The 15,059-nt window shown below is 35.9% G+C and overlaps 1 protein-coding gene and 1 pseudogene across 9 annotated transcripts in view; one reads left to right on the forward strand and one right to left on the reverse strand.

Annotated features, from left to right (window-relative positions):
• The window catches only part of SPIDR (scaffold protein involved in DNA repair), a 466,088-nt gene that overhangs the window by 313,483 nt on the left and 137,546 nt on the right, over positions 1-15,059 (forward strand). The window lies entirely within an intron of this gene.
• Positions 7,567-7,884, reverse strand: LOC124227879 (60S ribosomal protein L36-like; annotated as a pseudogene).

Raw genomic sequence — 15,059 nt, forward strand, 5'->3', positions numbered from 1 at the left:
TGTACATAAATGTTTTTCTCTACATCTCTGATTATTTCATTAGTATACATTCTTAACATTGACTTTGTGGAGTAAAAGTGTATGAACATGAGGGCTGCCCAGTGGCACAGTGGTTAAGTTCACGCACTCTGCTTTGGCGTCCCAGGGTTCGCCAGTTCAGATCCCAAGCGCAGGCCTACACACAGCTTAGCAAGCCATGCTGTGGCAGGCGTCCCACATATGAAATAGAGGAAGACGGGCATAGATGTTAGCTCAGGGCCAATCTTCCTCAGCAAAAAGAGGAGGAAAAAAAAAGCATGTGAACATTTTTAAGGCCTTTAATTACCCACTTGTGTATAGAAATGGATCTACTACCATGAACCCAGAGAAAACTAAATTTTTCTAAGATATCCTATCTTGCATTGGAAAAATTAAGTTAACCTCTAGAGATTTTAGAAATAGCCAGTGTCTAGTAATATTAGCTACTATTTTAAGTAAATAGCTAGTTTATGTGCCAAGTATTGTATGTACATGTCTCCATATGTGGCTTGAATATAAGTGTATATGTACCTAATCTCACAGTAACACCATTAGGTAGATACGATCCGCATTTTACATATGAAAAAGTTAAAGTTCGGAAAATAGAAGTAATTTGATCAAGATAAAATACGCAGTAAGTGGCAGAGCTAGAATTTAAACCCAAGTCAGTCTGACTTCAGACATGCTTTTCCTCCTGCTTTGTTCTCTTTCTTTGTATTTTCTGTTAAGTTCTGGCAGAACTTTTGTTACTGAATAAAAGTATTGGATTTATACCTTGAAAATAGAACTTATAATCACTGCCAGAAATTTTGGTTCTTTCTTTAAACTGCCATTTCCAGTGACCCTGTGCCTCAAAAAAGAAATGATCAGATCAGAGACTTATGTTTGTTTAGAGAATTAGACTTCTGGTTTATAGAGGAAGTTTATTCTTATATCTTATACCCTTCTATGAATTCATCTTTAATGTATTTACTATACTATTCACTTTCAAACAGAAATAAACTGTTTCTAAATGTCGTATTTATTTGGTTAAAAAGGGACTTAGACAAAACGTACGCTGGGAATTTAAAAATAACATAATTATAAATGTCAGTGTTCTACTTAAGTGTTTTTATCAGTCTCTTAGATATATGTGGGTCTGGTCTGGGTAGGAAGGTAGAAGATATGCTTCTGAACACAGGAGACAAATCTTGTCAAATGTGAAATTGAAAATAAAGGAAATATAAGCTTTAAACTTATTATTTCTGAAATTGCCTTAATTCTTCAGTTGAGATATTTCCCAAGACTTGTGTTTTTACATTTTTCTTAGAGTAAATCTGATTTTTAATGAGAAGGAGTGCCCATTCACTGTTTAAATGACTGAGAAAGTGGGCAGGATATTTTGCTATTTTTAAAAATTCTTAACAAACACCATTAACATAGTCTTGTCACTAACTTGGATTTCACTCTGGTGTACTGATGCAAGTGTCCAAAATAGGGAACAGGGATGGTGTTAAAGCTTCCAGAGTTAGCCCTAGAAGTCACTGGAGCATAATAGCCCCTTTCAAATCCAATGAGTCAACCAACTCATCAATCAAAAACCATTTACTAAGTAACTAGAATGTGGTTTATTGTCTGTCTTGAAGATTGAAATTCTCAGATAGCCCCATGGAACTTTCTGCATGATGGAAATGTTCCATATCTGTACTGTTCAGTATGGTAGTCACTAGCCACCACAATACAGGAAATGTGGTTCATGTAACTCAGAAATTGCATTTTTGAATTTATTTTATTTTATTTAAATTTGATTAGCCACAAGGGCTAGTGGCTACCTTTTAAGCACAGGTATAGAAGGTGGCTCTAAATGTTCTATTATCACCAGGGACCTTTGTGTAATTAAAGTCCCTCCATTGCAGCTTGTCAAACTGCCTAACACTTGATAGCTATGGACAGATGAAGAAGCATAATCTCCTATAGCCCCACACAAATTTCATGCTTTCTTGTTACCCTCATCTAGTCCTGTAGGCTAGCCAACCACCTCTTGTCAGTTTGCGTCACTTCCCCTTCTCATGCATTGGTTTCTCTGGGAATAATGGCAGGACCTCTCTTGCCAATATCCAATGGTGAGTCCCCTCCTCCCTCCAAGGAGGTAGCCTGGTATCTTGGAAAAAGAACAGACTAGCTTTAAAGCCAGTTAGTTTGTATTTCAGCCCTGTCGGTGGACCAGTGGTGTGGAAATGGTTGTTATTTAACTTCCTCTGAAGACTGGGATAGTCATATTTATCCTGTGGAGTTGTTGTGAAGAGGACTAAATAAGAGTGCAGGCCTGTGCAGTAAAACCCAGTAGAATCTAACCAATAAGTATCAATAGCAAAGAAGGCTTTATGTAAATAAGCATATGAGTGGGTAATGGAAAGTAATGTTTGCTGCTAAGTCTTATTAATCTTTAGGAGAAAAAAGAAAATTGGCCTTGGGGAAATAAGACTAAATAACCCGAGTTTTTGCTAAACAATAAACAGTAAGTAATTTGAAATGATGAAAGATATAACACTTAGAATAACAACAGCAGCAGCAGTACTGACCATCCTGGCCCACTGAGCACCTGCATCTGTGAAGCTATGTTAAGAACACTACATCAGTTCATTCATTTCATTCTCACAAGAAATCTGTGTAGAACTTATAGCTACTATTAATGCTCCCATTTTAGAAAAACTGAATCATAAATTAAATTTGTCCACATTCACACAGCTAGTAAGTGGCAAAGCTAGGATTTAAATCATGACGACTTAACTCCAAAATCCATTATCTTCTGTCCTGCCTCTCAAATCATCATGTGCTGTACATTAGAATCTCGTGCACCTGGACACTTCCCACTCAGAGCTTTTATTCTTTCAAGCCCTTGTTTTAAATTTATACCATTCCCAGATTCCTACTTTAAAGCACATGGGACTCAGTTGTATAAGGTATGATTTATCTGTTTAAAAGGCACCCTTATTTCTTTATATATATATATATATATATATATATATATATATCTGCTAAATAGGAATAAAATACGTTTTCATTAATTTAGCAAGCATTTATTTTGTCTTTGCACATGTCAGGTGCTTTTTGGCACTCAAAAAGATAAAAGAGGAACAGCTGATGTATTCTACTAGTTGAGGATTTAGTTGTAGAGACAGACGCAAACATGTCAGAACACTATCAGAGCACAGAGAACAGAGCAACTTTCTGAAGGAAGCTAGAAGAGGGGACATTCATTCAAAAAACATTTTTTGCTTTTGTTATTGTTGAACCAGCCAAATAAGACCTCTCACAGAGACAACATTTTAGAAGGGCCTTCATTAATATGGAGAAGTCCATCCTCTGTCTTCCCACAGAAACCCATGTTCCTTCTATTGCAGCACGATAATGTTTTACTGCACTTAGTTGTTTCCTGCTGTATGTCCATACGTGGACTGTATGCTCTCTCAACTAGTCCCGCACAATGGCCTGGCCTTGCTTGGTGGGAAGAAGGATGCGTACACTAGCCAGCTTTGGTCCTGGGACCGGTGGGGCTTAGATTGAAACTAAATTGTAGACTAAATTGGTTGATTCACCCCAAGCATGCCTTCAGTGAAAAGAAAAGTTAAATCTAGATTATGTTCTTGTGACAACTACAGTTCTTAGTCTAAGCTTCTTTAGCTAGCTAGCCATTACAAGAGAGAAGGAAAGCAAGGAGCCAAAAGAAGGAAGAAAAAAAAAGTTCTTCCTATTTGTCTTTGTTTTCTTTAGGTCTCTGCATTAATCCCATTAACCCATTAATCCTCTTTGCCACCCACCACAGATTTGCAAGCATTCTTCCTAGACAGTAAACAAGAAAATTGATCTTATTTTATGATTTGGAATAAATACTGTTAGTTTTATAAGGGAGTAGTGGTAATGTACATGTTCTTCACGATTGTCCCTATCAATGTATTCAGTGCAAAATATATTCTTAATTAGTTGCTAGATACAGAAAAAATTTGAAAAAGCATAACTAGTAGGAAAGTAAAAATCAACGTCTCTCACAAACCTCAGACTTCCTGAAAACAAGTTGCTAACAAGGTATTTCACCTGTTGACAGTATTGATAGCCATAGAACTGTCATCCTTTGACAATGATACAAAATGAAAAGATTCTTCACCTGGTTTTCTTTCTGTGGTCTCAGTCACATTAAAAAAAAAAAAAAAGGCTATTGTTTCCATTGAACATACAGTGTTCTCTACTTTTTTAAAAAAAGATTTCCACAAGAAACCCTGATACTTGAACTCCACTGAAGACTGTTACATTCTAGTTTTTTGTGTATTCCATTGGTGTATGTAGCTCTCCCATATTTTAGCCATCTTTCCACCATGGCTGCCAACTTCTTAAGGATGCTTTAGGAGTTTACTAGAAAGTCAACGCGTACTCTTCAGGTTCCTTAAACAGAAGAATCAGTGTGAGTCCAGCGTCATAATAATGTTCACTGGTATACGTGATTTATCAAGTGAGGTTTAACATCTTACCCTCGTTTCTATTTTTGGTTTGATCTTCAGAAAAACTAGTTAAACATGCTATAATATTAATCTCAATCCATACTTGCTGTTTAAACTTGCTCTTTGGTTGTTGCATAACATTTGTGGGAATAAGATAAATAGAGAAATGGTTATAAAGTCCACACCAATTAACATTGGACTGCAGTATAAAAAGAAATTGAGTGGTCATACTTCCTAGAGAAGTAACGCTGGTACCATAGATGTGGATGTTTAAAAGTTATAACTTCCTCTGCCTGCTAATAAAGGAAACTGAACATGTGAATTTTTTCTACAGAGACTCAGTGATGTGGTGGTGTGACATAGTTGCCCATCACACTGCATCTAAATTGTGGCTGTTGCCACCGGGCAGCCTGTTGAATGTTTCATGCATTCCCTTCCTTGTGCCTTCACACACCCTGAATCCCTCATTTAGCTACCCTTCCTGGGAAGCCTTCCCTAACCCCAGTGGGGTTACTCCCAGAGGGTCCTTCCTTAGTGTATTGTATCTCAGTAACACTCTTTTCCTTTGCGGTAAAACTATCCACTCAGCCTTATTGTCTCTGACTGGATTCCCAGTCCCCTGGCCCAATGTTTAGTAAAAAGAAAGTAAAATGAACCAAATGAAACTAGATATAGGTCTTTCTCATCTTCACTAGCCTTGCAAACCTATTTTATGTAGGTATGTTATTAATTGAATTAATTTCCCAGATCACATGAGTAAAGTTATATCTGTGATTAAATTTCAGACTTCTTATATTATGCTTAATTGTACTTTTAAACCTCATTCAGATTCCCTAATTCAGAAATTATGATCTTTTAAATCTACTTAGATTAATGCTTACCTGTGTAGTTAATGTTTGGAAGATAAAGGAGACTTGTGAGTGTGTGAGAAATTTTAACAAAATTTCAAGTGTGTTTCCCTTAAATTAGAGAATCAATTATTTTTAAATCCTAGTACTGTTTATACAGAAACAAGAAATGTGCTAATCAAAAATTGGTTGTGTTTGCTCATAGATACAGAAAACAGATTGGTGGTTGCCAGAGGCAGGTGGTGAGTGGTGGGCAACATGGGTGAAGGGGTCAAAAGATACAAACTTCCAGTTATAAAATAAATAAGTCATGGGGATGTAATGTGACTATTTAGTTAATGGTGCTTGGACTATAGTTAATAAACTTAAGCGTGGTGACTATAGTTAATAATACTGTATTACATTTGAAAATTGCTAAGAGAGTAGATCTTAAAAGTTCTTATCACAAGAAAAAAATTTTTATGTATGGTGACAAATGTTGACTAGACTTATTGTGGTGATCATTTCACAATGTACACAAATATTGAATTATGTTGTACACCTGAAACTAATATAATGGTATATGTCAATTACACATCAATTTAAAAAAATCAGTCGTGTCTGAGAAGATTTGCCAAACTTTTTCTTTCCTAAATACTATAATTTGTTACTTTATGTGTGATTTAAAGTAATGAGCTAAATTTCCTTACAAATCATTTATATTCTAGACTTAATTCAGTTTGATTAACATGAATCAGGAAGAATCTTACTAAATATGTATGTCCATATATTTTTGTTTTATGTATAATTAAATAAACAATTGTGTCATCATTAGTATAAATGATCTCTGAAAGTGACCCCCTTGTTTCCTGCAGAAGACGCGGGGGTGGATGAGCAGTCCACATGCTTTAGTGGCATGGCCTAGGTTCTCCTCTGTGTCAGAGTCCCACAGCTAGGCCAAAAGACCATTATTTCTACCTTGAATTTCCTTTCTTTTCAGCAAAGTTAACAACACTGACATACATATATAAGTGCTATTTTTGAAAATATAAAATTACTCAGCCACATTTCAGAAGAGTTAAAACATGTTTTTGCTAAATTTGTAATGATTTGTTTAATTATAAGAGGTCCAGATTAATAGTTACCAGGTAAATCAGTGACTTTTTAAAATCAGCCAGTTTGAGATGAAACTGTATATCATCTCTGTAACCTCCAGGAATATGAAAGATTCTCAATTTGAGTCAACCCTAACTTTTCTGGCAAGGCATGGGGCTGGGTGAGTAAACAGAAATGCCTGTGATACTGCAAAATGATACACATTTAATTAAAGACAACATTGCTCATTCCTACTGCATCACTTTTCTATCTTTCGATGAAGCCTAGAATGTTTATTTTTGTTATTTGCTTGTCGGCTAACTTCCTTTTTTCCCCATTTGAAACTAAAAGAGTTATATATTTATTGCTAAAAAGGGTTCCTGCCAAGTCAATCTTCTTTGTCAGATTATTAGGAATTGCAGAATCTCCAAGTTAATTTTTATTAAGAATATGTTTTGAATATTTTCATATAAAACTGAATATTAAATATTGAAGAAAATTAGAAAATAAGAGAGTATTAAAGGGACCTACATTTATAATAAGTAAATATTAAAATATGGAGTGTTAAATTTTATTAGCTAATAAAAATAGTAACATTATAGTAAAGATTACCGAGGAATTTGAAATACTTTAAAAGCCCTGTCGAGTATGCCTATAAATAAGAGAGAAATGGAGGAAAGTGAGCAAAAACACCAAGAACGTAATGCTTGAGATCGTGGGTACATTTACCTAATACATTTGCACCTAGGGCAAGCTAAGTGTATAATGGTTTTTATTCATTTTGATGGAATAATCTTGCATCTAGCATGGGTTTGTTCACTTTGTCAAAGAGATCAGAAAAATTGGCTCATGTTGGGTTTGCATATGGGGTGTAAACTGTGCCCCTTTGCAGATAAATTGCTCATAGTTAGCCATGTGGTCCTGCCTGGAAGACAAAGAAAATTCAGAGCTATCGAAATCGGTGAATTAACCACCCTCTTTGAAAGAGGGTTTATGTTAAGTAAAGAAGATCTCTTTTTGGGACTTGAGCTAAATACAATAAATACAAGGTTGAACTCATTGAAATAAGTTTGAATTTACAATAGCTTTGAAATGAGTAGTAATTTTTTTTTTCCGCGAAGGCTTTATTGTGCCCTGGGCGGGAGGAGGGCTCAGTCCTTCTTGGCCTTCGCGTTCCTCATGGCCGCCAGCACTTTGCTCAGCTCCTCCCTCTTGCTTTTGGCGCTGATGTGCGTCCCCACCCTCTTCTTGATGAACTTGAGCACCTACTTGTCCTTGGAGACCTTGAGCAGCTCCATGGTGCGCCACCTGTTCGGGGTGAAGCCGCACACCTCCCGCATCATGTCGCGCAGGAACTTGGGGTACTGGGTGAGGCGTCCGCGGTGGCGGCTGTGCCTCACCTTGCTCACGTGCTTGGTCACCTTGTGGCCCTTGTTGAGGCCCATGGCCATGGGGTAGCACAGAGCCATGGCTGCTGCTCTCCAATGGCGGCCACGGCGGAAGGGCTAGTAATTTTTGATAGCAGAGAAGAAAGGCTCAATTAAGCTTCACTTAGTTGGAGTTGTTTGCTGTTTTTAATTCAGTTTAACCTTAATGGCCTTAAACAAGACTTTGAATTGATTCTAATAGTTGTAATATTGGTATGTTTGTCTATAAACTGAAAGGTTCTAAATACACAAATACTTTACCTAGTGCATTCTTCTGCTTAGTTGTTAAAATAATATTACTTTATCATATTTTTTAAATTAACTTGAAAAGCTGGAGGTTTATGACATCTTTTATCTATCTGGCTGTGTTAGCATATTTGCAGTTGTACCCAGACAGTGCTAGACACTGTGCCCACCCCTGCCCTCTATTTTCTTGTAGCCTCTTCTTGCCTACCTTGTCTCTCTGTGTCTCTGCCTCTCTCTGTGGATCTCTCATGGGTTTTTTTTGTTATTTCTGGGTTACTATTCATACTACAGTCCATAGGCTTAAAAGATTGCTATTGCAAATTTGTATTTGAATACATTGTATGGAAATATACTAGACACTAAAGAATTTATCTAAATTAGAATAAACTGCAGTATAGTAGAAAACATGGGCCTTGTTCAAAAGAATAAGAAGCATATAGGATTACAGACTTTACATATAATTACATGCTTTGTTATGTTAGAGGGGTCAGTTGAGTCCAGAACACATTAAATGAAGTCATATTAAGTATTTTATCTTTGGGCAGGGAAATTTGCTTACCAGAAAATTTCAGGTAAAGCTCAAATTTCTGTTTGTATAGCTAGTACTGATACTTGGACAGAAATTAGATAATGATCATTACTGTTAATATAGATGTTTTTCCTTAATAAAGGAAATTTTTAGTGACTGGAAACCTCATGAGCTTAAATCAACCAATGGGGTAAATTTTGGAGATGTTATTTTAGAATGATTAATATTAGAAACTTCCATTATATTTTTTAAACTTTTTATTTTAAGATAATTCAAAATTTCTGTGTAGTTTTAAGAAATAATATAGAGAGATCATTTGTACCCTTTTTACCCATTTTCTCCCAGTATCAACATCTTGCAAAATTATTGTACACTGTGACAAACAAGATGTCAACGTTGACACAGTCAAGATACAAAACCATTCCATCACTACAAGGATTACTCAGGTTGCCCTTTTATAATTGAATCAACTTCCCTGTCTTCCCCTCTTCTCTCCCATCCTTAAACTATGGCAACCACTAATAAATTCTCCATTTCTTTAGGGATTGTTTTTTTCACTTGGCATAATTCCCTGGAGATTCATCCACATTATTCTGTGTATCAATAATTCATTCCTTGTGGCCGGCCCGATGACCGAGCGGTTAAGTTCCTGGGCTCCACTTCGGCAGCCCAGGGTTTCACCAGTTCAGATCCTGGGTGCGGACATCCACCATTCATCAAGCCATGCTGAGGTGGCACAACCAGAAGGACCTACAACTAGAATATACAACTGTATACTAGGGGGCTTTGGGGAGATGAAGAAAAAAAAAATAGTTCATTCCCTTTTATTGCTGGATAGTATTTTATGGTATAGATTTAAGCGTTTATTCAGTCACTGATGACATTTAGGTTGTTTCCAGTTTGGGGCTATTAATAAAACTTCTGTGAACATTCTTTATATGTTTTTGTATAAACATAAGTTTATATCGCTCTGGATTAAATGCCCAGGAGTACAGCGAGTTGTATGGTAGTTGCATGTTTAAGGTTTTTTTTTTAAATTGCCAAACTCTTCCAGAGTGGCTATAAAATTTTGCATTCGCACCAACAGTGTATGAGCAATCCAGTTTCTCTACATTGTCACCAGCATTTGGTGGTATCACTATGCTTTGTTTTAGTCGTTTTGATAGTATAGAGGTACCTCATTGTGGTTTTAATGTATATTTTCTCAATGGCTAATGATGTTGAACATCTTTTCATGTGCTGATTTTCCACTTGTATATCTCTTCAGTGAATTGTCTGCTCATGATTGTTGTCCATGTTCTTAGTTGGATTGTTCATTTTTTTACTGTTCAGTTTTTGGAGTTTTTTATATATTCTAATCCTGTTCCTTTCTTGGATATGTGGTTTGCAAGTATCTTCCCTCTGTAGCTTATCTTTTCATCCTCTTAACAGGGTCTTTCTCAGAGGAAAAGTTTTTAGTTTTGATGAAGTCCAATTTATCAAATTTTTGTCTTTTATGGGTAAAATTCTTTTTTTTCTTAAGATTTTTTTTTTTCCTTTTTCTCCCCAAAGCCCCCCAGTACATAGTTGTGTATTTTTAGTTGTGGCATGTGGGACGCTGCCTCAGCGTGGCCTGATGAGTGGTGCCATGTCCCCTCCCAGGACTCGAACTGATGAAACCCCGGGCTGCTGAAGCGAAGCATGAGAACTAACCACTCAGCCACGGGGCCAGCCCCTGGGTAAAATTCTTTTATCTCAAGTCTAAGTATTCTTTGCCTAGCCCTAGATAGTGAAGATTTTTTCCTATTTTTTTTCCTAAAAGTTTTACAGCTTTATAGTTTACATTTATGTTCATGATCCATTCTGAGTTAAATTTTATATAAAGTGTGATACTTCATTTGAAGCTCATATTTTTCTGCCTATGGCTATCCAAAGGCTACTTCCTTTATTGAATTGCTTTGGGACTTTTGTCAAAAATCATTTGGGGGCCCAGCCTGTGGCTGAGTGTTTAAGTTCGAGCGCTCCACTTCAGTGGCCCAGGATTTCACCGTTTCAGATCCTAGGCACAGATATGGCACTGCTTATCAGGCCATGGTGAGGCGATGTCCCACATAGCACAACCAGAAGGACCTATAGCTAGAATATACAACTGTGTACTGGGAGGCTTTGGGAAGAAGAAAAAGAAGAAAACAAAAAAAGATTGGCAACAGATGTTAGCTCAGGTGCCAATCTTTAAAAAAAAGAAAATCAGTTTGGCATATCTGTGGAGTCTATTTCTGGGTTCTTTATTCTGTTTATTGATCTATATGTCTCTTCCTCCACCAACGCAATTCAGTATTGATTACTGTAACTACACAGTAAATCTTGAAATCGAGTAGGGTGATTCCCCCCAATCTATTCTTCTTTTTCAAAATTGTTTTAGCTATTCTGGTTCCATTGCCTTTCCATATAAATTTTTTTTCAGCTTTTACGTGTAATTGGCAAATAAAATTGTTTATGTTTAAGGTGTACAACATGATTTGATATATGTATACATTATAAAGTGATTGCCACAATCAAACTAATTAACACACCCCTCACCACATACATAGTCACCTTTTTTGTGTGTGTGGTGAAAATACTTAAGACCTACTCTCTTAGTAAAGCCCAACTAATCAATAAGATATTATTAACTATAGTCACCATGCTGTACATTAGGTCTCTAGAACTTATTAATCTAATAACTGAAAATTTGTACCCTTTGATTAAAATCTTCCCATTCACCCCCACCCCGAATAGCCCCTGGCAACCACAGTTCTACTTTCTGTTTCTAGGAGTTCAACTTTTTTAGATTCCACATATAACCAAGAATATATAGTATTTATCTTTCTGTGTCTCATTTATTTCACTTAACATAATGTCCTCCAGGTTCATCCATATCCATGTTGTTATGAATGGCAGGATTTCCTTCTTTTTATGGCTAAATAATATTCTATTTTGTGTGTGGGTGTATGTGTGTATGTATGTATATTTTCTTTTATCCATTTGTCAACAGACAATGGTTGTTTCCATATCTTGGCTATTGTGAATAATGCCGCAATGAACATGGGAGTGCAGATATCTTGTCAAGATCTTGATTTTATTTTATTTTTTACTATATACCCAGAAGTACGACTGCTGGATCATATAGTAGTTCTATTATAAACTTTTGTATGAGCCTCCATACTGTTTTCGATAATGACTGTACCAGTTTGCATTCCTACCAAAAGTGTACAGGGGTTCCCTTTTCTCCGCACCCTCAACAACACTTGATATTTCTTATCTTTTTGATAATAGCCATCCAACAGGTGTGAGGTGATACCTCATTGTGGTTTTGATTGGCATTTCCCTAATGATTAAGTGATGTTGAGCACCTTTTCATACACCTGTTGGCCATTTGTATGTCTTCTTTGGAAGAATGTTTATTCAGATCCTTTGCCCATTTTTCAGTTGAATTGTTTGTGCTTTTTGCTATTGAGTTGTATGAATTCCTTATATATTTTGGATATTAATCCCTTATCAGATACATAGTTTGCAAACCTGGCTAGAGCTGGGTCATGGGCTGCTTTAGGGTTCACATCTGGGACTGAGGTCAGCAGGCCTGTTATCTGAGGCATGAGGGATTGTGGCTCCACCCAGGTCTGCTGGCAGATAGTACTGGTGGCTGGACCAAGTCCAAAGAGGACGGAACTGTTCTCCAGTCTGTAGCCAGGACCATAGTCAGCATGCCTGCCACCTGGCCATAGGCCTACCTTATCAAAACAGCCCTCCTCATTCTTGAGCTCCACTGGGGTTTTACGGTCTTCTGTGTGGATCCCAAAGCTCCCACAAAGGTACTACTGACTGTGGATGGCTGTCAAATTATTGTCACTTTAGGGGCGTGTGAGCAGTGACCTCCTATTTTACCATCCTGCTGATATATAAATTTGAGAGTAAGCTTATATATATCTGCAAAAAAATCTTGCTGGGATTTTGATGAGAATTGCCTTGAATATATGTATCCATTTGGGAAGACTTGAAATCTTTGTGAGTTTGAGTCTTTCAGTTTGTAAATATGGAGTGTCTCTCCATCTGTTAAGATCTTCTGTGATTTATTTCATCAGTATTTTGTAGTTTCAGCATACATCATGTACATGTTGTGTTAGATTTACATTAAAGTTTTTTTGTTTATTTTTTGGAAGTATAAGTGATTTATATTTTTAGTTTTGGTGTCCACATGTTTATTGATAGTATGTAGAAAGATTTGATATTTGTATATGCTGTGACCTTGCTGAACTCACTTATTAGTTCTAGAAGTTATTTTGTAAATTTCTTGTGATTTTCTACAAAAGCAATCATGTCATCTGCAAATATGGAAAGTTTTGTTTTTTCCTTTCTGATCTTTATGTCATTTTTTCCCCCTTTTCTGGCCTTACTGCACTGGCAAGAACTTCCAGTCCTATGTTGAATGAAAGTGGTGAAAGCAGACATCTTTGCCTTATTTCCCATCTTAGGTTGAAAAGTATTTATTCTTTCACCATTAATTATAATATTAGCTCTAGGATTTTTGTAGATGCTCTTTATCAAGTTGAGAGAGTTGTCTATTTCTGGTTTTCTGAGTTTGTTATTATGAATGTGGTAAAATGGTTTTTCTGCATCGATTGTTGAGATCATAGGACTTTTCTTTCATCTTTAATGTGGTGAAGATAATTTTCAAATATCAAACAGGCCTGGCATCCCTGGAATTAACTCCACTTTGTCATATTGTATAATTCCTTTTATGTAATTCTGAATTCTGTTTGCTAATATTTTGTTAAGGATTTTTGCATCTATATTCCTGATAGATGTTGGTCGGCAGTTTTCTTTTTTTTTTTATACTGTCTTTGTCTACTTTTTATATCAGGGTAATACTCCCTTTACAAAATGAATTGGCAAGTGTTTCCTCCTCTTGTATATTCTGGAAGAGATTATATAGACTTGGTCTTAATTCTTCTTTGCGTATTTGGTAGAATTTTCTGGGTAAAACTATCTGGACCTGTAGTAACCTTTTTGGGAGCTTTAAATTGCATCTTCATTTTCCTTGCTAGTTATGCCTATTCAAATCATCCAATTCTGTTTGAGTTATGGTAGCCTGTGCTTTTGAGAAATTGGTCCATTTCATCTAAGTTGTTAAAATTTTACATGTAGAGTTGTTCACAGTAGTTCCTTACTAGCTTTGTGATATCTACATGGTCTGTTAGTGATAGCCTCTCTTTCAATCTTGATATTGGCAATTTCTATCTTCTTTGTTTTTTCTTTATCGGTCAGTTTTATTTATCATGTCAAAAAGTCAACTCTGTTGCAGTATTTTTTGTCTTTTGTTATTCTATTTTCAGTGTCATTGACTTCTGTTCTTTATTGTTTATTTCTTTCTATTTGTTCTGGGTTTATTTTGCTCTTTTTTTCCCTAGGTTTTGGAGGGTGGGAGCTTAGGTTATTGATTTGAGAATTTTCCTCTTTTCTAATGTAAGCTTTAAGTGCTATAAAATTTCCTTTCAGTATTGTTAGCTGTTTCCCACAAGATTTGATATATTAAATTTTCATTTTCACTCAGTTCAGTTCAATGTTTTGTTTTGCTTTTTTAATTTTGCTGGACCCTTCCTCTATGACCCTTGAATGACTTAGAAGCATATTGTTTTCTTTCCAAGTGTTTGGGGATTTTCCTGTTATCTTTCTGTTGATTTTTAGTTTGATTCCATTGTGATCAAAGAACACACTCTGTATGATTTCAGTTTTTTAAAATTTGTTGAGGTTTGTCTTATGGCCCATAATATGGTCTGTCTTGGAATATGTTTTGTGGGCTTCTGAAAAGAATATGTATTTGGCTGTTATTGGGTAGAGTATTCTATAAACATCAATTAGATCCTATTGATTGATAGTGTTGTTGCACTCTTCTTCATCCTTGCTGATGTTCTGTCTAGTTATTTTATCAAATGTTGAGAGAGGGGTGTTGTAGTCTCCAGTTCTAATTGTGCACTTGCCAATTTTTCAGTTTCATCCGTTTTTGCTTCATGTGTGTCAAATCTGTGTTGTTTGGTGCACACACATTTAATGTTGCTATGTCTTCTTGGTGGGTTGACCCTTTCATCATTATGTAATGTCCCTCTATGTCTCTAATAATTTTCTTTTCTCTTAAGGCTACTTCCTCTGATGTTAATACCCCTCCCCCCACTATATTTGTACTAATGTTTACATGATGTATTTTTTCCCATCCTTTTACTTTCATTCTATCCATGTCTTTATATTGGAAGTGAATTTCTTGTAGGCAGCATTTAGATAGATCATGTTTTTTAATCCACTCTGCTAATCACTGTCTTTTAATTGGTATATTTAGACCATTTACATTTAATGTAATTATTTATTTATTGGGACATAAGTCTACTTTTTTATTTTTTGTTTTCTCTGTGTTGTTCTCTCTCTGTTTTTC

The sequence above is a fragment of the Equus quagga genome, chromosome 16 (assembly GCF_021613505.1).
Source record: "Equus quagga isolate Etosha38 chromosome 16, UCLA_HA_Equagga_1.0, whole genome shotgun sequence".
Taxonomy (NCBI): Eukaryota; Metazoa; Chordata; class Mammalia; order Perissodactyla; family Equidae; genus Equus; species Equus quagga.